The 26,581-nt window shown below is 43.4% G+C and overlaps 1 protein-coding gene across 4 annotated transcripts in view; it reads right to left on the bottom strand.

Annotated features, from left to right (window-relative positions):
• Positions 1 to 26,581, bottom strand: part of LOC126259233 (irregular chiasm C-roughest protein) — a 1,966,280-nt gene that overhangs the window by 374,599 nt on the left and 1,565,100 nt on the right. For all 4 annotated transcript variants that reach the window (XM_049955850.1, XM_049955849.1, XM_049955851.1 and 1 more), the window contains one exon: positions 21,467 to 21,530. The gene's annotated coding sequence lies outside the window, so the exon portion shown is untranslated. The remainder of the gene's footprint in view (positions 1 to 21,466; positions 21,531 to 26,581) is intronic.

Here is a 26,581-nt window from a genome sequence, read left to right as displayed (position 1 = left end):
ATACGCCAGTCACTTCTCTTGATGAACTGTGGTATCGTGTTGAATCTGCATGGGCAGCTGTACCTGTACACCCCATCCAAGCTCTGCTTGACTCAATGCCCAGGCGTATCAAGGCCGTTACTACGGCCAGAGGTTGTTGTTCTGAGTACTGATTTCTCAGGATCTATGTACCGGAACTGCGTGAAAATGTAATCACATGTCAGTTCTAGCATAATATATTTGTCCAATGAATACCCGCTATCATCTGCATTTGTTGTTGGTGTAGCAATTTTAATGGCCAGTTGTGTATTTCCGTCCCGGAGCAGATGACAACTGAGCAAAGAATCCAAGTGCTAAAAAATTATTACAAAAGCAGTGAATGTCACACGGCAACGGTTCGTGAATTGTGTGTGACACTCGGACGTAATGCTGCTCCAACAGAATCGTCAATTCGGAAGTTGATCCGGAAACTTCAGACCACGTGTTCTGTTTCAAACGTGAAGAAAACAGGACGACTGCGTTCTGTTTCAAACTTTAAGAAAACAGTACGACCGTAAGCCCCAGAAATCGGTTCGTCGACGAGCTCAACAGTTGAATTATCGCCAAGTTCACTGCATCAAATCCTTTCGAATCATCTGAAAATGCGTGTGTACGAGACTCAACTTACACAGGAGCTGAAGCGTGCATATCGTGGGAAGAGAGAGATCGATTTGCTCATTGGGTCTTGGCTCGACAAACGAGGAACGCGAACTTAAAAAAAGGAATAATTTTCTTAGGTGAGGCGGACTTATACCTCAGCGGGTACGTCAGTAAGCAGACTGCAAGATCTGGGGTAACGAAAATGCACGAGTGACTGTGGAAGATGAGATGCATCCACAACGCACGATTGTGTGGTGTGGGTTCTGGGCAGAAGGAGTGATCCGCCGGTACTTTCTTGGGAAAATGATGAGGGAGTTGCCGTCACTGTGAACGGTGCCCGTCTCCGAAACACGCTTTCCGATTGGTTTTTCCCTCTAATTGATGAAAATGACGAGTTTTGGTTTCAATAAGATGGTGCCGCATGTTACACATCCCTTGAAATTATTGCTCTGCAGAATGAGAAGTGTCCTCAAAAAATTATCTCTTTGCCTGGCAACCAGGAATGGCCTGCCAGATCATGCGGTCTTACGCCTTGTGACTTTTTTCTGGGGATTTGTGAAATCTAAAGTGTTTGTGAACAAACCACAAAAATACACCAACTGAAGGAAGAAATTAAAAGAGTTATTAGCTGCATCCCACCAGATGTTCGTGAACGCGCCATTGAGAACTTCAATGAACGCATTGTTCATTGCCGCGCGTCCTTGGGTTGTCATATGGAGGATATAATTTTTCACACGTAAATGGGAGAAGTTACTTAATGTGTTTGTAAAAACAAAAAAAATTGCATTTTCAATCAAATTTGTATGTTCTATACCACTTTGACATTCATCCCTGCTTCTAGAACTCCCTATAGATGGTTCTGATGACGGTGATTACACTGAAACAATTGTTACAACTACATCTACATTGACATATACGCACTGAAAATCACCTTATGGTGTGTGTGTTGGGCAGGATTTTTCGCGTACTACTGCCAGCCCCCACCCCTCTTCCCCTACCTGTTCCAGTTTGTGACTGGTCAGCGAAACGAATGTTGGTAAGCTACCGCGAGATCTCGAATCTTTCTAATTTTACATGAATGTTCTTTCATGAGACGTAAGTAGGAGGGCGCAATAGATAGGTTGACTCTCGGAATTTCGTCACTAAACCATATGGTGAACGTCTCTGTTGCAGAGTCTACCGCAGGAGTTGGCTGGGCATCTCCGTGGCGCTTTTGCACTTACTAAATAAACCTGAAAATCAATGCGATGCTCTTTTCTGGGTTTTTCGCAGTTCCTATACCAATCCTACCTGGTATACTGCCCCAATTGACGAGCAATATTCGAGCACTAGTCGAACGAGTGTTGAAAAGCTACTATCTTTGACGGTGCACTACAATCCCTGATGATTCTTCCTATGAATGTCTATCATCTGCCTAACCCGCGATTAGTTATATGTGCTCATTCAATTCTAATAATGTAATACGAAGAACTGAAATATCGTAATCCTTAATATTTTACGCTGTTTTACTTAAAGTAAGCACACCAGACAGTTAAGTCCCCTCCAGGAGACATCACGCCTAAACACGTGTGAGACCGCCTCTGATCTTACTAACTCCCTAAGATTGGTGAGAAAGAGTGTTCCCAAGATCCTGGAGTGGCGTATCCAGTGAAAGACACTGATTGATGGTTAGATCTCGTAGAGTGACGAAAGAGACCTTATATGAGACATAAGTCTGGTGTTATTGGGTAGCTGATCAGAGTGTTTGTTAGAAGTAACAGACTTCACGAGATCTAACTGGAGACTCGCATTCTGGAGGAAGAAGGTTCAAACCTGCGCCCGGCCATCCTGAATTAGGTTGTCTGTGATTTCCCTAAATCGCTTCAGGCAAATGTCGTGATGGTTCCTTTGAAAGGGACGGCCGCCTTCCTTCCACATCCTTCCCTAATCCGATGGGACCGATGATCTCGCTGTTTTGTTCTCTCCCCCAAATCAATCAACCAACCAGCCAATCTAACTGAAGAAATAACTTATTTTTCTTTGTGGGAATGCGAAGTTTCTGTGCAACTCATTTTTCCCTTTTACCCAGTTCTGTTATCCTGTTTTTGGAGGTGATTACTGGCGAGAGTTTGCTAGAAAGTAGCCGAAGCGCAGGAAGCAACTGTATGAGGTATACGTTTTCCTGTTTAGTGACCGCCAGAGTGCAAAACTTAAGGACGAAAATAACTTCCACATACCTAGTAACATAGCTGGATGAAACTTGGACCTTACATAGAAAGAACTGCTGATTTATAGCACAGAAGGTAACTCATAGAAACGCCCAAGGAGACGAACAGAAATCACACAATTATTCAAAGACGATGATTACACTACATTTGAAATAGTAATCAGACTTGATTCAAAATTTTTTTAATCATCATCATCATCATTTAAGACTGATTATGCCTTTCAGCGTTTAGTCCTCCATGATACCCTATTCAGTGCTAACATTGGTGCCTCTTCTGATGTTAAGCCTATTACTTCAAAATCATTCTTAACCGAATCCAGGTACCTTCTCCTTGGTCTACCCCGACTCCTCCTACCCTCTACTGCTGAACCCATGAGTCTCTTGGGTAACCTTGCTTCTCCCATGCGTGTAACATGTCCCCACCATCTAAGCCTGTTCGCCCTGACTGCTACATCTATAGAGTTCATTCCCAGTTTTTCTTTGATTTCCTCATTGTGGACACCCTCCTGCCATTGTTCCCATCTACTAGTACCTGCAATCATCCTAGCTAATTTCATATCCGTAACCTTAACCATATTGATAAGGTAACCTGAATCCACCCAGCTTTCGCTCCCATATTACAAAGTTGGTCGAAAGATTGAACGGTGCACAAATAACTTAGTCTTGATACTGACTTCCTTCTTGCAGAAGAGAGTAGATCGTAGCTGAGCGCTCACTGCATTAGCTTTGCTACACCTCGCTTCCAGTTCTTTCACTACGTTGCCATCCTGTGAGAATATGCATCCTAAGTACTTGAAACCGTCCACCTGTTCTAACTTTGTTCCTCCTATTTGGCACTCGATCCGTTTATTTCTCTTTCCCACTGACATTACTTTCGTTTTGGAGATGCTAATCTTCATACCATAGTCTTTACATTTCTGATTTAGCTCTGAAATATTACTTCGCAAACTTTCAATCGAATCTGCCATCACAACTAAGTCATCCGCATATGCGAGACTGCTTATTTTGTGTTCACATATCTTAATCTCACCCAGCCAGTCTATTGTTTTCAACATATGATCCATAAATAATATGAACAACAGCGGAGACAGGTTGCAGCCTTGTCTTACCCCTGTAACTACTCTGAACCATGAACTCAATTTACCGTCAACTCTAACAATAAAAATTAAAAATCGCTTGTCAATGGTAGCCGGTTTCGATCTTATCTCGATCATCATCAGACCATGTCTCATTAGGTGGTGAGCAGAGAAGACGAACGGACCACTGACAAGTGTCGGGAGCCACCAATGGCAATTGTTGAGAGTCACTTGTCGGCGGCTTCTCTTGTTCTTAATAAACAGGAGAGCGTCGAATGCCGGACACTCATATGAAAATCCCCAGTGCCCAGGATGTCTCGCACCGCCATTTATAGCACCTGAAGAAGTCGTCGAAAAACTGTGCATTAAATGGACACAACAACAGAGCTGAATACCCGGAAGACGACGATTAATCAGTCCATGCCGAGAAAGCCTGATAAATCACAGTTGCTGCACCGTGTTCTACTGTTCTTGCAAGTGGCGGTACAACCTTTGAAAAGAAGAACAAAGCAAACCCCGAGTTGCTCTCTAAAGATGCTGTGCGATAGACGCTGTCATGGTACGCACTGGAAGCCGGGAAATGGTGAGGTGGAGCGAGCATTCACAAGGAAATGGGGGAGGGAGTTTGCCACGGGGAATTCGCCGCACAGTAATTTATCGGCCCCAAGAGATAACATTTAAATTCCACCGGCGAAATAGAATTAAAGGTCCGGAGATGGGAGATAGGGCACGCCTCCGCCGGCCCCTCGCTGGTTCTTTATCCCCGCGACGCTGCCGCTACCGCCGTAGCTTGGGTTCGGTTAGGAGACGGCCACCTGGAGTGGGATGCTGGAGAATCGGGCCTGTCTCGTAGCGGCGCAGTCCCGGTGCAGCGGGGGATGGGGTGGCAGCGGTGACCAGCGCGCGCTGCCGGCTGCTCCCCATTGAAGGCCAATTTGACCTGTCATTAGGGAGCCGGTTCTAGCGGACGGGACGACGATAACAGGACAGCGACTGCCCCTCCACTCCCCTCCGCCCCCTACCATACCGCCACCCCGCCCAGCAGCCGCATTAGACCTCCAGCGAGAGCACCAGCAAGCACGGTCCACTTGTTTGCGCGCTTTATTTACTTTTCTGCTGGCGAGTGTGCGACCTTTCCATAGGCGGAATGCCGGGGCTGCGCTTCTCAAAACAAGTCGCCCGGACACTGGCTCAGTATACCCGCGTTTCTTCTTCAGCACAGCAGCGGAAGAGAGAGCTCCGCGGGAATTTGCTGCAGTAATGAGCGCTAATGCGATCACTTTGATCTGGGGAGCGCAGGTAAATTATGTCTCTGCGGCGCAGCAGTCGCTAATAGGAGGCGGACGTCAGCCTGGCGATGACAAAGAAGTCGCTGACCCAGAGAAATTGTGGGTTTGTCGGCGAGTTTACAGTGCTCGTAATTATATGGATATCAGCGGAATTTCTTAGAGTTCGAATTTGTATTCTCGTTCCTCTGCACCTACAGCTGTTCTCCGCAAGTCACTTTACAGTGCGTGTTGGAGGGTCCATCTGATACCACTTTCACTTCTCCGCTACCTTGTTCCATTCGCAGGACTGCTGTGGGAGACCGTGATATGTTCGTTTTATGGATTGGAACGCCTTGTTTATGTAGCGATCTATTTTTAATTATGTAAGAAAGCATAGTTACGAGATGGTGTCACTGAATTCAAAGTGTTCTCAGGTTTCCAGCCGCATCAAGTGGTTAAGTGGCATTTCAACCAATTGCCACGGGTGAAACCACGAGAACATTTTATTCTACATGTACTTATGTTCCAGATGCGTTTCGCCTTTTACATTAAGACATTTTCATTGGATTTAATCTGATATATAAGATGTAACAGATGTAAGTCCAGACATTTTTGGATGTGGTACCTTAATATATACACATATTTGTGTCCAACAGGCGTCCCACAAACATGTCACATACTTTACGATATGAAAGTTTCTGCACGATCTTACTGCTTCACTGCAGGCCGATGTGGCCGAGCGGTTCTAGGCGCTACAGTCTGGAACCGCGCGACCGCTATGGTCGCAGGTTCGAATCCTGCCTCAGGCATGGATGTGTGTGATGTCCTTAGGTTAGTTAGGTTTAAGTAGTTCTAAGCCCTAGGGGACTGACGACCTCAGAAGTTAAGTCCTATAGTGCTCAGAGCCATTTGAACCATTTCACTGCTTCACTAGGTGGACTACGCCTGTCAGTATAGCCTAACTGTTTTGCATCCATGTGTCCACTCTTCGATAACTGACCTGCTGCCGAGGGGAAAGTAAGCATCAATGGTTTGCTCTTGCCAAATCTTCCTGGAGGTACTAACCAACCTAAAAATGTACAACTTATAATGGCTATAATTATTAATCTGCAAATGGCGTAAATACTGATGCAGTGTTGTTCGGTATACTGCGCTGAGTCATTAATAGAAATATCTGCAAGAAATGGTTCAAATGGCTCTGAGCACTATGGGACTTAACTTCTGCGGTCATCAGTCCCCTAGAACTTAGAACTACTTAAACCTAACTAACCTAAGGACATCACACAAATCCATACGCGAGGCAGGATTCGAACCTGCGACCGTAGCGGTCAGGCAGTTCCAGACTGTAGCGCCTAGAACCGCTCGACCACTCCGGCCGGCTATTATCTGCACTTATACCCACTGCATCTACATCTACATCTACATTTATACTCCGCAAGCCACCCAACGGTGTGTGGCATCGTGCATGTACTGAATGGAACAGCTCGTATGTTGACAACACTGATGTAAACAAATAAGAAAAAGGACACCAAGTGAACAGAGTAACAAGAATCGCTTACAGTCACCATGCTGGCAAGATAAATCTGCTGCACTTGCCAGATCAGTTGCAGTGTCCCACAACAGTTAGTCTGCGAAGTATGAAAACTACAAAACAAGAAGATCGTGATGTGAAAATGTGTCCATCTTTCATAAGTGAAGTGACAGTGCGACCTCTAAACTGTGACTAAATAAGATTAGCGATACAGTTCCGAAAATAGGCAAGTCGGACTCAGTATAATATTTCATCTGACATTTTGTCCTAAAGACAGCCTATCTATTTTAAAGAGAAATACAGTTAGTTGGACCGTTTCAGTTGTTTATTGATAATCAATTGCAGTTTTTTGCGAGATCAACTACGAACGTGCTTTACTGAAAAACTACCGCAGCCTCATAGCCTCATAACTTGGCAATTACGACAGGATCTAAGAGAAGAAATACGTGCAAGGATTACAGGTGGTAACAGGAGCTAGTTTGCACTGATTAAAGTATTCAGAGTAAGAAGTCTTAGTAGGAATCTGAAGTTGATAATGAGGCGTTGTTGCAGAGATGGAAAAGGAAGATACTTAGGAAAATCTTCGGCCGGTGAGTGACAGGGGGCTGTGGCGAATCAGAAATAATATGGAGATCAGATAGTTGTATAATGAACCAGATATAGTGACAGAAATAAAGCGTAGTAGACTACGTTGGCTGGGACATGTACAAAGAATGGAGGAGAGCAGCATAGTCAAGAAAGTTTTCAAGGAAAACCAGGCGGAAGCCTTATAAGGGGCAGACCAAGGACCAGATGACTACACAACGTGGAGGAGGCTCAAAATGGACCTAAGCACTATGGGACTTAACTTCTAAGGTCATCAGTCCCCTAGAACTTAGAACTACTTAAACCTAACTAACCTAAGGACATCACACACATCCATGCCCGAGACAGGATTCGAAACTGCGACCGTAGCGGTCACGCGGTTCCAGACTGTAGCACCTAGAACCTCTCGGCCACCCCGGCCGGCTCGTGGAGGAGGACTTGAGAAGAATGGCGATTAGAAGATGGAGAGCCAAGGCAGCCAGGAGGGAAGAGTGGGCGGAGATTGGCCAGGAGGCCAAGGTCCTACAAGGGCTGTGGCGCCAAGGAGTAAGTAAGCAGAGCTGCAGCCTTGATAGCTTCATCAGCATTCTCATTTCTCGAAACCCCAACTTGTCCGAGAACCCATACGAGCGACGGATTAATTTCAGCATCAGCGACCGTGAGGGCATTCCTGGATCGTGTGCACAAAGGGTGATACGTTAGATGGCACAGAGGCTCTCGAGAAGAGAGAATCAGAACATACGAATATTTAGAGATTCTCAATCGCCGAATGTACAAAGTGCCCAGATACCGACCGATTCCATCGAACCCTTTACTGAACCGAAGACAGTCGGACGTCACCCCTGAAAATTGGCTTCCGGCTTCTTCTCAGGGTACAGGAAGCTTATTAACATCTACATTACCACATTACCACATTACTATCCTATCGCTAAGTTAATGTGTACTCGCTGCCTAGCATGCTGCAGAGATAACCTCTCGGCATTTTCAGACCGCCACTTATCTGCGCCATCAACGTACTGCGCTATTTTGTAATGCCAATAGGATGACATAAATTTTGCGAGGCCTGTATCGCCGTCACGACGTTAATTGCATCCGACGAAAAATTGCGAGGCCGTGGTTGGGCGATCCTGTACGAGGAAAAAGCGAGTGTGTTTCCAGTGGGTGCAGCAAAAACACGTTCTCGTCTTCAAATACTAGCAGTTTCATCGAAAAGTCGCGAGGAAGCCGTATACATTTTATAACTTAACACATACTGTCTGTAATATTATGTTCGAAGTGGTTACTCTTAGGAACGTATACAGGAACTCGTTTTGCAATGTTTGAGACCACTTCCCCAATGATGCTTCTCATTTTCATTTATTTGTTTTTTTTTTGGCTTTAAAAAACATTGACCATACAGCCAGCAACGGTTATAACAATACAGCATTAGAATAAAAACTGTGAATTAAAGTAGAATGACAGAATAAACTTAGATTTGGGGATAACCAATGTTTTAAAGAGATTACATTATGTACAAGTCTATTCTTACAATGTTTTCATATTTTATTCAAGACAGTTTCAGTCTACACGTGCGCATACCCTACGTAAATATGCAAGTTATCAACCATGTTTCAAGACTTACACGCATAACAGAAGTCAGATGACGTTTACTTAGCTTCACATAGTTGAACCAAAATCGAGGAGAGACATCCAATTGGTTGTGTGGCCGCTAGATGTCTGCACATTTACTGTGGCTTACCGACGTTTAAGCTCGTATTGATACTCACCGTCTTCCAAAGCGTTACGCGAAAGTCGCAAAACCCAAAACTTGACAAGCAGTCTAACAGACGTATTTTGGATATATTGGAGACAATAAAAATGAAAAAAAGACGCAGATGTTCAGTCGCTATGGATAAAAGGATATTATGGAATTTTGCGTAACGAAGTAGTCAACTACATAGCTAAGATGAACATTACTGACTGACAGTTCCGTGTAACACCACTCCCTCACACTATTTTGAAACCTGTGATCAAAAAAAGCTGCTTACCGTTATTGGAACCCTGAACGGCATGTATCTCGCATGTCAAAGCGAGGCTGGTGACTTAGACTTACTGTGTATCTGTGCCCATACAGAAATTCCGGGCCCGCCGAGGAACGTTTCCGAGAAAGTCTACGGAGCATTACGTCACATGATTTGTCCCGCGCACCGAACGGCGCTAAAGTCGTCCTCACACGGGACGAGGCAGCCAACGTCGACGCGGACGGAAAATTCGACGTCACGAGACGCAGCGCCGGCGTTACGTGGGAGGCGCTAGTTAACGTGATATGCGACTGCAGCGCTCTCCTGTAGCAGCAGTCGGTTGTATCTTGCTCTCAAACAATATACTTTGTTTATGAAAACGGACGCGCGTAAAATTCCTACGTTAGTTCTATTAAAACGCACAGTTCCTCCCTTTTCCATATGCTAGCCATGTTGTTCTGTCTGTATTATACATAAATCTTCAGTGTCCATGAACATGTTATAAGGTTAGGTTAGGTTAGTGTTGTTTAACGTCCCGTCGACAACGAGGTCATTAGAGACGGAGCGCAAGGTCGGGTTAGGGAAGGATGGGGAAGGAAATCGGCCGTGCCCTTTCAAAGGAACCATCCGGGCATTCGCCTGAAATGATTTAGGGAAATCACGGAAAACCTAAATCAGGATGGCTGGAGACGGGATTGAACCGTCGTCCTCCCGAATGCGAGTCCAGTGTGCTAACCACTGCGCCACCTCGCTCGGTCATGTTATAAGAGACAAGAAGGAAAATTCCTTATCCATCAGGAAGTACCTCACATAAATCTTCACAAAATCGAAAAAATGCTCTCCTGAGAAAAAGCGCTCTGGTATTGACGTAGTATCGAATATTACAGGAAATATTTCTGTTACTTTAATAAGAAAGTCTCACAGCCTTTTAGGAAACACGAAGATAGAAAAAAAAAAGAAAATTGCTACAGCAAAACGCGAAGCCACTAGACTTTGCTTAGTAACTTGGAGCATCTATCAACAATGCTACGCAGAGCTTCTAAAACAAGTTATCCAGTATTTTAATTACGGCCGTCTGAAGGCTTTAATCGGCATTATGTTCTTAACTGACTATTAATAATAACAAATCTACTAAGAACGGTGCATTTTTGAACCTTCAATGTACTGTTGCCTTAAAAACTGTTACTTTCATAACATGGGAGTTATAACACGAAAATGGCTATATAGGAAAATTCATTAACCAAAAATATGACGCTTTCCGTCATTTAGTTACGAGAAATCGTTCAATAACGACGTTTTTTAGAGAAATTATCAATGTGCTGATGTTTAGAAACAGCATAAGTTTTGTTACCTAGCAAATATTGGCTTCATCAAATAAAATACGGTGTTTCGCAAGTTCTGCCTCTAACGCAGAGAGCGTGCTTGCTTCTTACTGGTCCAGTGTTTCGTAACACGTTGCCCAAATATCGTACAACATATTTTGTGTTTCACCCGAGGCAGCGGCTCCTCAACGTGAAATAAAAGGAGGTGAAGTCACAAAACTTCTACAGCTCGTAGTCAACGTTAACAAACCCGTCCCCTGTGGGGCCGGCTTAAAGAGTCGGAAGACTCTGGCCACGACAGACGCTGTGAAAGCTCCGAAATGGCACATGACAAGAAACGTATCAGTGTTGCAGTAAAGCATGACGCAAGTGATTTGCGACAAAATTAATAAGGAAATATGAGTGTAACATTTATTCTAAGTTTGAACAGCCGGCGTTAGTCACGCGGGAGTGTCGCCAGCAGCCAGCCGGGAGGCGTAAACATTTCAACGCCGTTCGTGGGTCAGGAACAGCCACAAAGACAGTCTTAAGAGAGACAGCGAGCAACTCTGCAGAAAATGGTTAGAACAGTGCAGATCGAACCGTCTTCGTTGCTCCCATCATGTACGAGATAATAAGTACGACGCAACAACGTCTAGCGAGAGTTTACCTGAACAGTAAAGGCCCTGTAACAAATACGTTAAGCACATGTGGCGGAACTGAAGACCGCTGACGACTCGGAAAGAGCAGAATGAATTAGTCCATTACGAATGATGTCTCAGAGCAGAGCCCCTTCTCGCCGACATAAGTACTCGTACTCTACCTCCAACAGCTTTTGGCGCTGGATCAGTGGTGTAGAGGGCGTTCATGTCGTTCCTGTACTGTTCCGTGGTTATGGTATGGTAATGTCTTGCGTGTGAGATAGTTCTAGCGTTGGTCTTGCACTCGCTGCCCAGCGAGACGGTCACCAGTCTGAAGCCACGGCTGACGGAGTCCAGTATCCAGTGCTGACGTGAGCACAGCAGCCAGCGCTGATGGGTATTCCGAGTGTCTACCAACAAGGCTCCGGCCCAGGGCAGAAACTGCCGCGAACTTCAGTGTCACATGAGGCTGACAGTCTATTGTGCCGGCGGGCCAGGTTCATCATTCTGCACGACTGCTCGGCTTCAGACATCGCGGTCTACCTGAGAGAGCAATGCGGGCAGTGGTCTGGGAGGGATTGAGTACTCCCGGAAACGGCATGTGAAACAAAAGCACAAACGTCGAGTTCTCTGCTATCTCCAATCTGAGCTACCGACGGTGCGTACCTACCACATCAATGGACGGCAAAACCTCTGAATGGGGGTGGCATCGACTTCCACTCTGAGCTGATGCAACGTCCTCGGCAGCCTTCTCCTAATAATGCAGTCGCCAGTCAGCAGAAGAATCAACAAAGAATTGTACTTTCTGTAATAAATGGAATACTTTTCAATATTTTACTGCATCTAACGATACTGCACAGCTCCTTGGTCCGCATTCTGAATAAGTAGTAGCGGTTTCCATCCCCAGAAGCAGCAGAAACGATTTGTATTTTCAGTAATAAATAGAATAATTTGGTATATTATTGTTTTGCGTCTAACAATACTGCACAGCTGCTCGGCCTGCATCCTGACGAATTAGCAGCGGTTTCCAGGCCGGCAGAGGGCGGCCCCTACACAAATTATGCACGACGGTCAAGTGGCACTGCGCTTTAGCCACGTTACTAATTCTAGAACAGTGGAGTTCATATGCTCGACCCGACATCCGCACTAAGATTTCGTAGGAACCCCAGCACTGAAACTTCCTGGCAGATTTAAACTGTATGCTGGACCGAGGCTCGAATTCGGACCATTGCCTTTCGCGAGCAAGGACTCTACCGACTGTGCAACCTAAGCACGACTCAAGACAAGTCCTCATACTCTTACCACCGCCAGTACCTCATCACCTACCTCAGTCGGTAGACCATTTGCCCTCAAAAGGCCTCGGTCCGGCATACATTTTTCGTCTTCGTGTCAGCGCACCCTCGGCTGCAGAGTGAAATATTAATTCTGGAATACCTACACTGATTACGAGAAATGATAATCAATTGAAACCCTCAGCTGCCGACAGGTGTTGTTGATATACCTCGATGGGGACAGTTGAAAATGTGATCCCCGACTGGGACTCGAACCCGGGATCTCCTGCTTACATGGAAGACGCTCTATCCACCTGAGCCACCGAGGACACAGATGAATAGCGCGACTGCAGGGACTTATCCCTTGCACGCTTCCCGTGAGATCCACATTCCTAACTGTCCACAATCTACATACGTAATGTACCTAATAGATATTTGCCCATCCATTTATTACTCGCGTCCACTAAGCAAGAGATCCCGGGTTCGAGTCCCGGTCGGGTCACACATTTTCAACTGCCCCCTTCGAGGTACATCAACAACACATCTGTCGGCAGCTGAAGCTTTCAATTAATTGTCATTTATTCTAGAGAAGCTGCACGGTCATCAATAGTATCTGCTCTTTCGAGAACAATTACTATCTTCATATATAGATTATGAGAAACACCAGGAAGTTCCCTTTGAAAAATATTAATTCGATTTGCTCCCCAATTGTCCAACGCGAGCTTGTGGTTTGTCTCCACGGACAGGACGTTCGACCTCGACCTTACTACCGCCTTTGTTTCCACAAAGCATGCTGTTAGTGGCTAGTGGGTTAGCAGACGAAGAAGGTTATGAATATCATATATTCCACTATAGAGATTTAACAAATTATTATCCGTGAAGCACTTGAAACACTGCTACGTTCGCCACAGATTCTTGCGACTGCTTGCGTGCCCATATTAATAACATTTGCCAGCTCTTTTTTTCAGAACCATAGCGACGCAAGGTTGCTGGTGGCTCTCACTTGCGATATTCTGAAATCGATTACACGATGTTCGTAAATTCCTGATATTTCTTACAGAGTTGTTGTTCAACAGTTGAAATCAACTCGGAACGCGATGCTTTCGATATTTCAAGAAACTTCTAGTCGTGCCATAATTTTATAGTTTTTCACGTTGAATTTAGCACGGCAAGTACTTCGACATATGTCAGATTTTTTTTGTATAGGCACGTTCTGGTTAATGGCTGTAGTTCTTCACAAGTCTGAACCTCACCAGTCAGTTGGCTGCATACAAGTCTTACAGGTGTTGAGCAAGCAAGAAAATTCCTAAAAAGTGAAGGAAACAAATGAATGAGCTTCCCTATCAGATTTGTTCAATAGTCGGGGGATTATTTATTTATCAATAAAAAAGAAACACTGGCTGTTAATTAGATGAACAAAACTATCGTGCACAAACTATAGAATGGGATATATTGGGCCATTTCTCTATGCGTATTAATCCAGGCCAAGCATGCAAAATCCACCCAGCCGGTTTTATTGAGTTTACCAAACATATTTTGTTGTCAACAGACGCTATACTGTGGCAGTTCTGGAATATTTGCTACTTTTACTGTCGCTCCAAACTACGTGCTTCTGTTTCCACGAGCCCCTCTCAGGTGTAACAAATTGTTTCTGCTCTCTGTTTTAATTACGGAGACATTATTAGCATTTTAAACTTGTGTGTCTTTGTTGTTTGGCACTGCAGAGAGATTTCAATCAACAGAAAACGTCAGCTGCATGAAACGTGATCCGTTTCTTTTACAAACATGTTTCCGTTACGTGTTCCACGGCTAAGCAGGTTTAAACCTTTTGCAAAATCGGTTTCATAAGCATTAATAACTCTGCTAATACCATATTATCGAAAATTTTTCTAACTACGACAGCTTTGAGGTTTATGCCGTAATTATTTAACAAATTTGCGCTATTGCTCCGTATCAGGCATTATACGTACGTACGTACGTAATTGTGTTTAGTTGTAATGACTTCTGGAACGAATATCTGATAAAAAAAGATACACCTTCGTCCCGTAGATATCAAGGAGATTAACGGTATAATTACTTTTAGTGCTTGGATAAAAACAAGTGAATATAAAGCTACGTTTTTTTTTTTTTTTTTGGCTCAAGCAAAAGGCAGACATTCAAAAGCAGAAACGTCCAGGCACTTTAATTACTCTCTAATTAGGCTGCTACAATGCGTGAACGTGTAAGGGAGTACAACGGAAAATATACGACGACACGAGAGGATTACTGCAATACGTAGCTCTAGTCATTTGTAGGAAAAAGATTATTTGCGGACTGATACAAAATTTCCAACTAAGACAGGTTACTCAATTTTTCTTTGGTAACATATTTTATTAAAGTAATTGTTACCACACTCTGGTACTCCAAGCCGGTCATGGAAGTAAATCATAAAACAGATTATCCAGAAAAATAAAACAGACTATACACATTCTGTTTGTTACTGACACTGCCTTCGTGCAAGGGAAGAATGTTTGCTACAGTGAATTTATTAAAACTGAAGCGTAACGAAGAGGAAACTTTAAAGATGAGAAATACACTACCATGCTCGATCATCACGTGCACAAAATTCTTGAGAAAGCTTTTACGTTGTATCCATACCTATTGTAAACGTCGCAAGCGTTGAAACTACTGTAGGTGACAAGTCTCGTATAAATCAATTTGTTGAGAATTTTCTTGAGCGTCTGAATGAGAAAACGATTTCCTAAACAGAGTGGCATTTTTCGACGAATTCACTTCTCACGTGTGCGGTATCGCGAACAAACACAACATCGCGTCCGTGGACAAACCAAGCCGCATATAATAAGGGAAGTGGTGTGTGCTAGCACTAAAGTGAACGTGTGATGTTTGATCGCTGATCGCATTTCAGGACAAATATTGCATTTTTTAAAGGAAAAGCAATTAATTCCCTAAATTATCATGACACGTTGCAGCTGAATTCTACCTATCGCTTGAGTCTTGTCCCGCAGCTACGTAAGGTCAGCCATCGTTAATGAGATTTGGCATGTTAATGGTTAAGGGGTGACCAGATGCCCTTCCTGCCACCACCCTGTACCCTCCCCCCCCCCACCCCCGGGACGGAATTAGTGTACCCCAACTGTCTGCGTCGAGTGTAATCCATGGAATAGTGCGAATGTGTTCAGATGTCTGCGAGCCGTGTAACTGAGGCGGTACGTGGGTACCAGCCCGGTATTCACCTAGCGGGATGTGGAAAACCGCCTAAAAATCACATCCAGGCTGGCCGGCACACCGGCTGTCGTCGTTAGTCCGCCGGGCAGATTCGATCCAGGGCTGCCGCGCCTACCCGAGTCCAGGAAGCAGCGCGTTAGCGCTCTCGACTACCCTGGCGGGTACGTTGTAGCTGAATGTTTTGTCAAATTAATAAAGTAAAACTATCTTCAACCTGAAGCTATCGTTTAATTGCCATCCACCGACCTTGGAACTGATTGTTCCAGCTACACTTGTGTCCATTATTAAAACAACAATATGTTATTTTCCCGTCCTGTTTCTAATTCACGGTGTAATTATACAAACAGTTAACCAGATGTCCGTATGATCTTGTTCTGCGCCGAAGATGGCACTCCGGTCAACGGACAAACACGCAAACAATGACGTCACGGCACCTATGAAACAAGGTAGTTTTGGCCGGGTAGTCCCACATCCACAATCGTTGTGTATACAGCCACAGATGGTGCAGTGTGGCATAGAGGAAATGCCAACCTGACACTCTACGGAGGAGCAAGACAGTTGCAAATTGATGTGACCCGATGGCTTAGTGTGAATCGTTCTGTTGTTTCTCGGATGTGGCGACAATTTATAGAGACCGAACTGTATCCAGAAATTAGGGCAGAGCCGACCACGTGTGACTTCAAAAGAGAGGACCGTCATTTGGCGTTAGGGCACGACAGTACCGCCTTAGCACTGCTCGGCAACTGGCGTGTGAGATCGCAGCATCCACTGGACGTGTTGCTTCGAGGCAAACGGTGTGCAGAAGGTTTCGGCAGAGTGGCCTTTACTGTCGGAGACCTGCTGTATGTCTACCTCTGACGCGTCTTCACAGAAGGGAACGTCTAGTGGCCAGTCATCAACATGACAGCGGGGCGGTCGAACAGTGGACCAATCTTGTTGTCACAGATGAGTCCCGATTTAGTCTGGAGAGTGACTCTCGGTGGACTAGTATCTAGAGGGAACGTAGAACACGATTTCGGGAGCCAAACATTGCGGAAAGAGACTGACACTGAGGAGGATCCCTAATGGTGTGGGCAGGCATTATGTTTACCACTCGAACCCTTATTCATCAACTCGTACGGGTGAATCGGCAAGGTTTTATTGCTGTCAGGTATCATGGCGAGATCTTGGATCTCGCTTGTGGTTGTTTCAATGTGCTCTGGGTCCATACTTCGTATTGATGGACGGTAATGCTTTATTTTAGAGAGCACGGGTGGCTGATGTTGTCTTGGAAACGAAAGATATTTCAAGCATGGCGTGGTCTACTCGCTCCCCGATTTGAATCCCAAAGAGCATGTCTGGAATGCACTAGACAGATGGTTTGCATCACGTCAGCATCCAACAACCACTCTCCAAGACTGCCAGCAGCTATGCAGAAAGAATGGGCATTATTGCCTCAACATGAGACTGATGACATCATTCACCGCATGTCAAGTCAGGCCTGTACTGCTTCCAGATGGGGTCACTCCCAGTACTGAGCACATTAACCAGTTGTCGGAATGTGTGTGCAAATCCGTCAAGTTGAAAAAAGAAAACGAATAACATTTTTGTCTACTACCATTAAGAATGTTGCAGTTATTTATGTTCGAAATTCTTTGCATTGTTTCTACTTTACTATCACCTGTGCAGTGGTTGGGAAGGGAGTGAGACAGGATTGTAGCCTCCCCCCGATGTTATTCAATCTGTATATTGACCAAGCAGTAAAGGAAACTAAAGAAAAATTCGGAGTAGTTATTAAAATCCATGGAGAAGAAATGAAAACTTTGAGGTTCGCCGATGACATTGTAATTCTGTCAGAGACGGCAAAGGACTTGGAAGAGTAGTTGAACGGAATGGACAGTGTCTTGAAAGGAGGATATAAGATGAACATCAACAAAAGCAAAACAAGGATAATGGAATGTAGTCGAATTGAGTCGGGTGATGCTGAGGGAATTAGGTTAGGAAATGAATTACTTAATGTAGTAAAGGATTTTTGCTATTTAGGGAGCAAAATAACTGATGATGGTCGAAGTAGAGAGGATATAAAATGTAGACTGGCAATGGCAAGGAAAGCATTTATGAAGACGAGAAATTTGTTAACATCGAGTATAGGTTTAAGTGTCAGGAAGTCGTTTCTGAAAGTATTTTGTATGGAGTGTAGCCATGTATAGAAGTGAAACAGGACATGTCATTCATCCCATAAAGAAGTGGCTTGGATTACACTTTTTCGATTGATTCGTGGGTATTGTTCGTCAGTCGGGCTCTTAACCAAGTGGGGTTAACAGAAGAGATGGAGAAGACTCAAAGAAGATCGGGACGCTGCGTGACGGGATCATTTATTAAAAACGAGAGCGTTGTATGATGCGTAACTGATTCCAGTGGAAACCGTTAAAAGAGGGGCATAGCGTTTTACGGAAAAGGTTTGTGTTGAAATTCCGAGAGTGTACGTTTGAAGAAGAGTTTGGCAACATGTTAGTCCCTTACTTCCTTTCACATGAGTCTCGCGAAACGACCACGACGAAAAAATTTAGAGATATTGGAGCTCATACGGAGGTTTTTCGTCATTCGTTCTTCGCACGAACAATTCGCGGCGGAGCAGAGAAGGGGAAAATGATTGTGGCGTTAGAAGTACACTCCGCCACACACCGTAAAGTGGCTTACAGAGCAGGTATATCCAGGGAGCGGGCAAAAATTGGGAAACTGCACAAACACAACACATTACAATATCTAACACGATGTAGGAAAACCATTGGCATTCAAAACTGCTTGTAACCCTCTCGGGATGGGTAAATACATGTCCTGTATGCTTTTCAAAGTAATCTTATACCATTATTTCTGCAAAATAATGGAAACTTCAGGTAAAGAAGATGGAGGTGGAACCGATCACGCACGCTTCTCCCCAAAGTACACCACAAAGGCTCAAGAGTACTGAGTCCTAGTGAATGTGTGGCCAGCGAAGATGCGACAATTCATCCTTTTTTTTTTTTTTTTTTTTTTTTTTACGAAACCAGTCCTGTACGACAGGTGCTGTCTGAATAGGAGCAGTGTCGTCTAGCAGCACAGCATCACTGTTGGGGAAGAAACACAACGTCAGTATGGTCACATAGTTCTTGACAGAAAAACTACCTTGCAGAGTACCCATGGAATACCACGATATGGCTGACCAAATCATCACCGAACCCCCGCCATATCTCACTCTTTGGACGTAGACTGGGCTAGAAGTTGGAAACAAGACTTGTCCGGCCATATGACTTTCTCGCATTGGTCCATAGTCCAGCTTTTGTGGCTTCGACACCACGTTTTCCTGTTACGGGCTTTTGCATCACTGGTGATTGGTTTCGAACTCCACCTTACCCAGGAGTTTCCTGCTTATCGAGCCTCTTTCGTGCCGGTTTTTTTTTTTTTTTTTTTTTTTTTGGAGGGGTGGGGGTTCACAAATGCGACATTCAGTTCTGAAGTGACTTTTGTAGCTCTCTTTCGCTTATTTTTCATCACAATCCTCTTCAATCGCCGCCCGTCACGATCACTCGTAAGACGCACACTTTTGTCCGCGTTTTAACTTAGCGGATGATGTATGCGATATAAAGCTTCCACAAGGTGCCTCTTGGAGCAACGAAAGTTTCGGCGCCCTTGATTGCGCTAGCACCCATCATGTGAGCACTACCAATTTGCCCGTGTTGGAATTCATTAAACTCCGACATAGCTCATTCAGAACTACACAGAATACTGTTATTACCGAGAACGATTCTTGCAAGGTATTGAGGACATTGCACAGGTACGTTGGTGGTCATATATAAAAGCGCACCTTTTGGGCTTGGCTAGCATCTCCATTTATGTTCAAACACGCATTTATCACGATGTCTCCATAGACCTGCCCGATCCCTGTAGATGGGTCTAGGTGTAGAAAGATGTACTTAAAAATGTGAACCTCCTCCCCCTTAAATTCAAATAATAACCATCTCATCATAACAATATAACAACGCCAGTGCGAGATAAATGCCGTGTTGATGCATTACCAACATCAGCTTTGCGCCGCGCAACAATCGCAGCGCCCATTTTAAACTATAGAGCTGAAATGAAATGATAGTTGACGCCACATCGGCGACTTGCAAGTCAATGATGATGAAAACGATTAATCGGGAATCGAACCTAGGCCCCCTGCGTGGTAGGCGGTAACGCTACCGCTACGCTACGGAGGCTAATAACGCAGGAACAACAACTAATAACACTTGGATAACTTATCACGCCGGAGCCTGAAGAACGACATAGACGGTTTAATGTATCATGTTGACGGACACAATTAATAAAACTGAAATTAATTTAAAACAGGATTTCCAGTCTTACCTGTGAACTAAGTTCCTGTTCGCTTCTTAGCCTCGGACAACCACCTACTAGGCTCTTCCGTTATTGCTTAAATAACTACTGATTGCTACACAATATTCAAACAACCATACTTCCCGCCCTGAACTCGTTCGTTACAACGACAACAGACCTTCCAGAATAGCTATAGACTTTGACACGTTACGGAGCAACGGTCAAGTTACAACAATGGACAGAAGGGACTGACTGTTTTCTAAAATACACCTAACTGTAGAACAAAACACAATAGTGGAACCTTCCTCGCAGCAAGAGATTAACTCTGAGAGTATGATTTGAGTGCAAATGCAAAATCGCTGGCATAGATCATGTCGACAGAGTTCTTAACAACGTTAACAGTTATTTTTATGTGGCTAAGTCCACTAATCCAGCCTGACACACCGCCAGTCATTGCGGAGTGTTACAAATATTCTCAGGTGTTGGTTAACCCAACTGAAACGGAAGGAGTATAGGGGCGTGATTCACAACGTTTTCCGTAACAGTTTCTCTGTTGTATATTGCTGCTTCATGTTGAGTGACAGTCAGTCCATGGGGGTATGAAATGTTAAATTAACGTCTTTCATGTAATTTTTTAGGGGGGGGGGGGGCAACTGGAGGAAGAGCGGGGTGCGAAGCTACTTAATGTTCGACGTAACGACATAATTAACACTGTGAATTGAAAGAAATCGCAAGTGATTACTTTATTAATTTTTTTGCTTAGGATGCAATTATACGTTTCAAGCCGATTTTGTTGCTCTTCTGATGGTAATCCAATTTACAGGATGTCGAAGCAAAGTTTACATGCCACTCGGCAACGAGCCTAGAAACACAGTTTCAAGCAGTTTCAGGATGCTGTAAATAGTATTACCACTTGACAATGACTAAACGATACAAGACCATAAACGCGAAATGTTAAAAGTCGTGGAGTGTGACATGTACATGATAAAATACTATTATTTACAAAATTATCTTATACCTTTTGTTTATAAATAGCTAATTCATTATTTTTGTTTCGTTTTCTACTTTGTGACAGTGCTATGATTTTTACGGTTTTCATATATAAAAAGAAAAGGTTTGACTTAAACAAACATTTTTTACACGAGAAGAAGGTAAATTGAAATTTAGTCCACCGGCATTACTTCTGTGGTACACTTATAAGCATATATAAACAAAGCAAGCGGCTTTGAAGCAAAACTCGCTACCAGGTATATTGCAAGTAGTCTGCAGCAGAACGTATGCAAAGTAAATTCTGTGAGAACCGTCCAGCGCTTAAAAATGCAAAAAATCGTTCTAACATACGAAGGAAAACACACTGCAAAATAATAATGTTAGTTTGTTAGTTCAGTAATATGGATCTCTGTGATAATTACCAGAAATTGGAGGAAGCTATTTGCGTCTCCACAGTTCACCCGTCTCGTGGCGTGCTGCAGCAGCCTGCAAAAAAATGATGAGTTGTACTGATGTAAAATACAAGTTTCGCACGCCTTAGTCTATACAAATAAAAACGTAAATGTTCGTTTGTTCAAAATTATATATATATATCCGAAAGTTATTCACCAATTGAAGATTTTTAAAGTTTTTGTAACATCTCCCTTTTATTGCATTTATAAAAATTATATATTACATATAAAATTAGAAATAGGTATATAAAAACACACACGTATTCCAATGCAAAATTTCAGAGCATTTCACCAAAAACTTCCGGAGATCTGCCATTAGCAACATTTAGAGTTTATATATAAATATAAACGTAGATGTTCGTTTCTTTAAAATCTCAGATCTCCGAAAGTTCTTCACCGATTGCTTTGAAACAACATTGCATTCATATACTGACGTGCTTTTAGATACCGACTGGAACTCCATGCGGTATATATGTAGCAAAACGGTAAACGTTATAAAAATGTAACTGTTGGTTTGCACGAAATCATTAACCTCCGAACGTTCTTGACCGACTGCTCTGAAATTTTGACGCAACGTTGAATACGAACACGTTTTTACGTACCTAATTTCTTAACATATTTATATTGATACACTATAAATTAAAAATATACATATTTAATATATAAAGGGAAAACATTGTTAGTAAAAACCACAAAATATACCTTTCCAATTTACTTCAAATTTTTACACATTAGTGTAATAAACGTTTAGACACATGAGACCAGGTACTTTTTAATATGTATATGTATATTTATACGAATGGGACAACATTCGATAGATGTGATGTACATGTAAAAGCAAACAAATTATTACAATTTCAGAAGAACTGGATGATTTATTCCAGAGAAATAGCTTCACAAATTAAGCAAGATCCTTATTTAAATAGTTATTCAGACTGACAATGATTAGTAGAGTTGTTGGATGTACTCCCGATGGAATATCGTTCCAAATTCTGTCCAAATGGCGCGTTAGCTCGTCAAAATCCCGAGGAAGTTGGAGGGCCCAGCCCATAATACTCGAAACATTCTTTAACTGGGGAGTGATCCGGCGACCTTGTTGGTCAAGGATGGATTTGCCAAGCGTGAACACAAGAAGTACAAACACTCGTGCGGGCTGGCAGTGTCTTGCTGAAGTGTAAGCCATGAAGGACAACAAAATGGGGCATACAGTGTCGTCGATGTGACATTGTGTTATAAGAGTACCGTGGGTGACAAGCAAAGGGGTCGTGCTATCAAATGGAATGGTACCGCGGACCATCACTCCTGGTTGTCTGGCGATAGTCAGGCTGGTATGCCATCGCTGTCTGGGACGTCTCCATACACGTTTCCGCTGGTTATCGGGACTCATTTCGAAGCGGGACTCATCACTGAAGACAATTCTACTCCAGGCACGGAGATTCTAGGCAGAATTTGCCCGACACCACTGCAAAGGGGCCTGTTGGTGTACAGAGCCCAATGGCAGTTGGCGCAAGGAGCGCAGAGATCTCAGTCCTCTTTCTGTGAGCCACATATTAATGGTCCTTGTGGTCAGTGAAGCACCAAGTGCACGTCCGATCGATGAAAATACTGAATCCGGGGCTCTGAGTGCCTCTTTGTCGATCGCTCGGTCCTCACGTTCAGTAGCCTCCTTAGGTTGATCGCTTACTTCTTGACGCTCTGTTCCGCCATGTCTTACCCATTCCAGCCAACATCCTATTCAAATGTAGAGTGATTCGCCGATAATTCCAATAATCTTCTTTGAATCCAAATACATGATCTCTCTCAAATGCTGGCATCCGCGTATACTGTTCACACGCCTGTCTGCAAGGCTTAGTTGAAGTCCAGCTGAGTACGCGGAATGAAATTCGCAAAGATTTTATGCCGTGGAATCGACATGTCCCCTGTTTGCTATCCTTGCCAGTTGAGCGATTAAATAGCCCTGCAGCGTCACACACTTATTCATCATCCAGTTTACAGTTTTGCATTTTCCATCGATACCTGTACGAATATCAATTTGTGGCCAAATTGTGGTGTTTAATGTTTTTATTGTTTTTTTTTTTTTTTTTTTTTTTTTTTGTTTAGCGTGTACATCGCCCGTCTGAGAAGTTCCGAGATTCACTTCATTCCAGGAGTACAACCGACGTCAGAGCAGTTAAGTACGGTGGCAGCTTTAGCTAACAACTGAGAGCAAGGAGTGTTAAGTACGGAACTATGATCGTACTATGTCAAAGACTTAGTCACAAATCACAATGGAGCTGCTTCTCTAAATCAAGTGTTCGAGATATTCTCCAGAATGTTTTGAAGAGGAGAAAAGTGTGCGTAAAGTGTGTCCCTCACACATTGACTCCCGAATAAAAACAACGACGCGTAGATGTTAACCGTGGCTTGATTGAAATGCAGAACGTGGGCTGTTACTTTTTGCAAACAAAATTCACGTGCGACAAGACTCGATGTTATCAATATGAATCTACAACAACACGATAAAGTGCGGAATGGGTCTTTCATGGTTCACCAGGACCAAAGGAGGTGCGAATGTGGCGCACGAGTTGAACAACATCCCAAAGGAAAGACTTTTCTGACAGTTTCACATGATTAAATAAACGCCCTGTACGTTGAACTAAAGCGGAGGGAGACAACACCTGAACCATTAAATCCGTTATCTTACATTTTTTCTATTTCTTACTAATCCAGTCTCGAAACTTTCTGGACTGCTCGAGTATGAAAGTCGCCGTTCTTAGGGTTTTGCTCGTCTTACTTACGACGCGTTGGAGACAGTATTCTTATTTATGGATTCTTCCGTCGCTTCTTGATAGAACAATCCCATATTGAGGATTGAATAACACTTACGCGGTTTTTTGTTCTACTGATTTGCATTTGTATTAACTAGTTTTCGGCTTATTAGGCTATCTTCAGATAACTACTGGCTGTTGTTTACAAGGAGCTTATGTTTTTACGAATCATACCTTCTGGACTAAGATACAACGCACTTACACACGATCTTTGGTTGTGGTATTGTCTTTGGAATTGTCAAACGGGTTTTTTGACTTTTTGTTATGTAAAACTGTTCTTTGACATAATAAATCACATTTTATGGTTTTTCATTACAATGTATAACAACAATTAGAATTATTTATAACACACAGGCCGGCCGAAGTGGCCGCGCGGTTCTGGCGCTGCAGTCTGGAACCACGAGACCGCTACGGTCGCAGGTTCGAATCCTGCCTCGGGCATGGATGTGTGTGATGTCCTTAGGTTAGTTAGGTTTAACTAGTTCTAAGTTCTAGGGGACTAATGACCTCAGCAGTTGAGTCCCATAGTGCTCAGAGCCATATAACACACGTTATAACAAAATTACAATTTGTTGGTATTTGTTGTCAACAGTTGCACTGGACACTAATTGTTGGTTGTACAACAGCGATGTTTACTTTGGGGGTTACATTTTGTTATTAGAAAAATTGTGCATTAATAAATACCAAATATTACGTTGTTACAGTTGAGTTATAGTTAGGAATGTAAACACATAAGGGATGTTAAATTATATTGGGGTGTGAATTTGTTTACTATTGGGTCACTTTATGGTTAGTAGCTGGTTTACTTTATTGTGTAAAGTTTAAGAGTGGTGTAGTGCTCAGTTGCAATTGGTCATTTAGAACCAGCTGGGGATTTAGGGCTAAGTGGTTGTTAATTTCAAGTGCTCCTAGTACGCTGAGTTTTCTGCCTTTGTTGGCTATATGTAGCACTTCAGTGTGTGTTAGATATTTGTGTCCTCCTTTGAGCACATGTTCAGTAAAGGTCGAGTCTGTTTTACTTAATCTCCAACTGCGTTCAAGTTCAGTCAGCCTTGCTGATATGGCCCGGCCCGTTTGACCAATGTACAGTTTATTTAATTCAGTGCGAGTTATTTTGTAGACCCCACTGCTGCTTAGTTTATCTGTTTTGTCCTTGCTGCTGAATAGGTAATTAGCTGTAGTGCCTCTTACATAAAATGATATTTTATAGTTTTGGGATTTCAGTGTTTTGGCTAGTTTGTCTGATAGCTTATTTAGATATGGTTTTTGGTGTGGTTGTTACTGCAGAGGGGGCATAAATGTAGGGCAAGATTTTCCTTCTTTGTTTCTTGTGCAGGATTTTGTCAACTAATTCAGGGTTATAGCCATTGTTATATGCAATATATTTAATGGTGTCTAGTTCTGTTTGGAAATTTCATTTTGACGTTAGTATGGGTGTGAGGCGATGCACCATGGAATGGAAGGCTGCATGTTGGTGTGTTATTGGGTGTATTGGCAGTATGCTATCCTCCAAAACACAAGCACACGCCATTTTGTAGTAAACGTGTTCGGAAGCGAAATAGCAGCTTGCAATACTCAGGACCTCTATTTTAGGTTAATTACAGCTCTAATTAGTTCAGTTTTTAATTTCTTGTATTTGTTTCATAAATTACAGCGCAAGCACGGTACAAATATTTTTTCGTAATTAATTTTTTGCGGTCGCAAAATTAATGGCGTGTTAATTATTGAAAAGGGGAGGCGGGCAGAAGTTTGCTGACGCAAGCGCAGACGCACTGCCCTTAGCGTCCCACCCATAGACGCAGGCGAGCAAGAGGGCGTGAATTATGGCTGCGCTGTTCTCCCCTCTCCACCACAGCCTGGCATTTGTCCCGACAGCGTTGGAGCATACTGGGGACCGGCTACCGCTCTCGGTGCGGCAGTCCACCAATAAACTGTCCAACCTGCTTCAGAGAGTAATTCTGACACCTGAAAGCCAAAAATAAATAATGTTGAAAGGTCTCTGTTGGATTCCTTTCATGTTAATTTCTTAAATCTGTTGTCATTTACGGCATAAATTCCACTTCTGAATTTACTGTGGTGTTTCTGACTCTATCTGGGAGGAGACTGAGCAGTGGAACGTGTTACTTTTACACATAAACAAGAACGATCTGTCACACTACTACACTTGAAAACACAGTTTATATGTAATTCACGTCACACACAGTCTCATATGGAATCTACATGCGCTTTCTTTCATATAGTGTATATGATAAGATACTGTCATCCCCCTTCCCTTCTG

Source organism: Schistocerca nitens, chromosome 5, assembly GCF_023898315.1.
Source record: "Schistocerca nitens isolate TAMUIC-IGC-003100 chromosome 5, iqSchNite1.1, whole genome shotgun sequence".
Classification (NCBI taxonomy): Eukaryota; Metazoa; Arthropoda; class Insecta; order Orthoptera; family Acrididae; genus Schistocerca; species Schistocerca nitens.
This window is presented reverse-complemented; position numbering and strand designations above follow the sequence as displayed.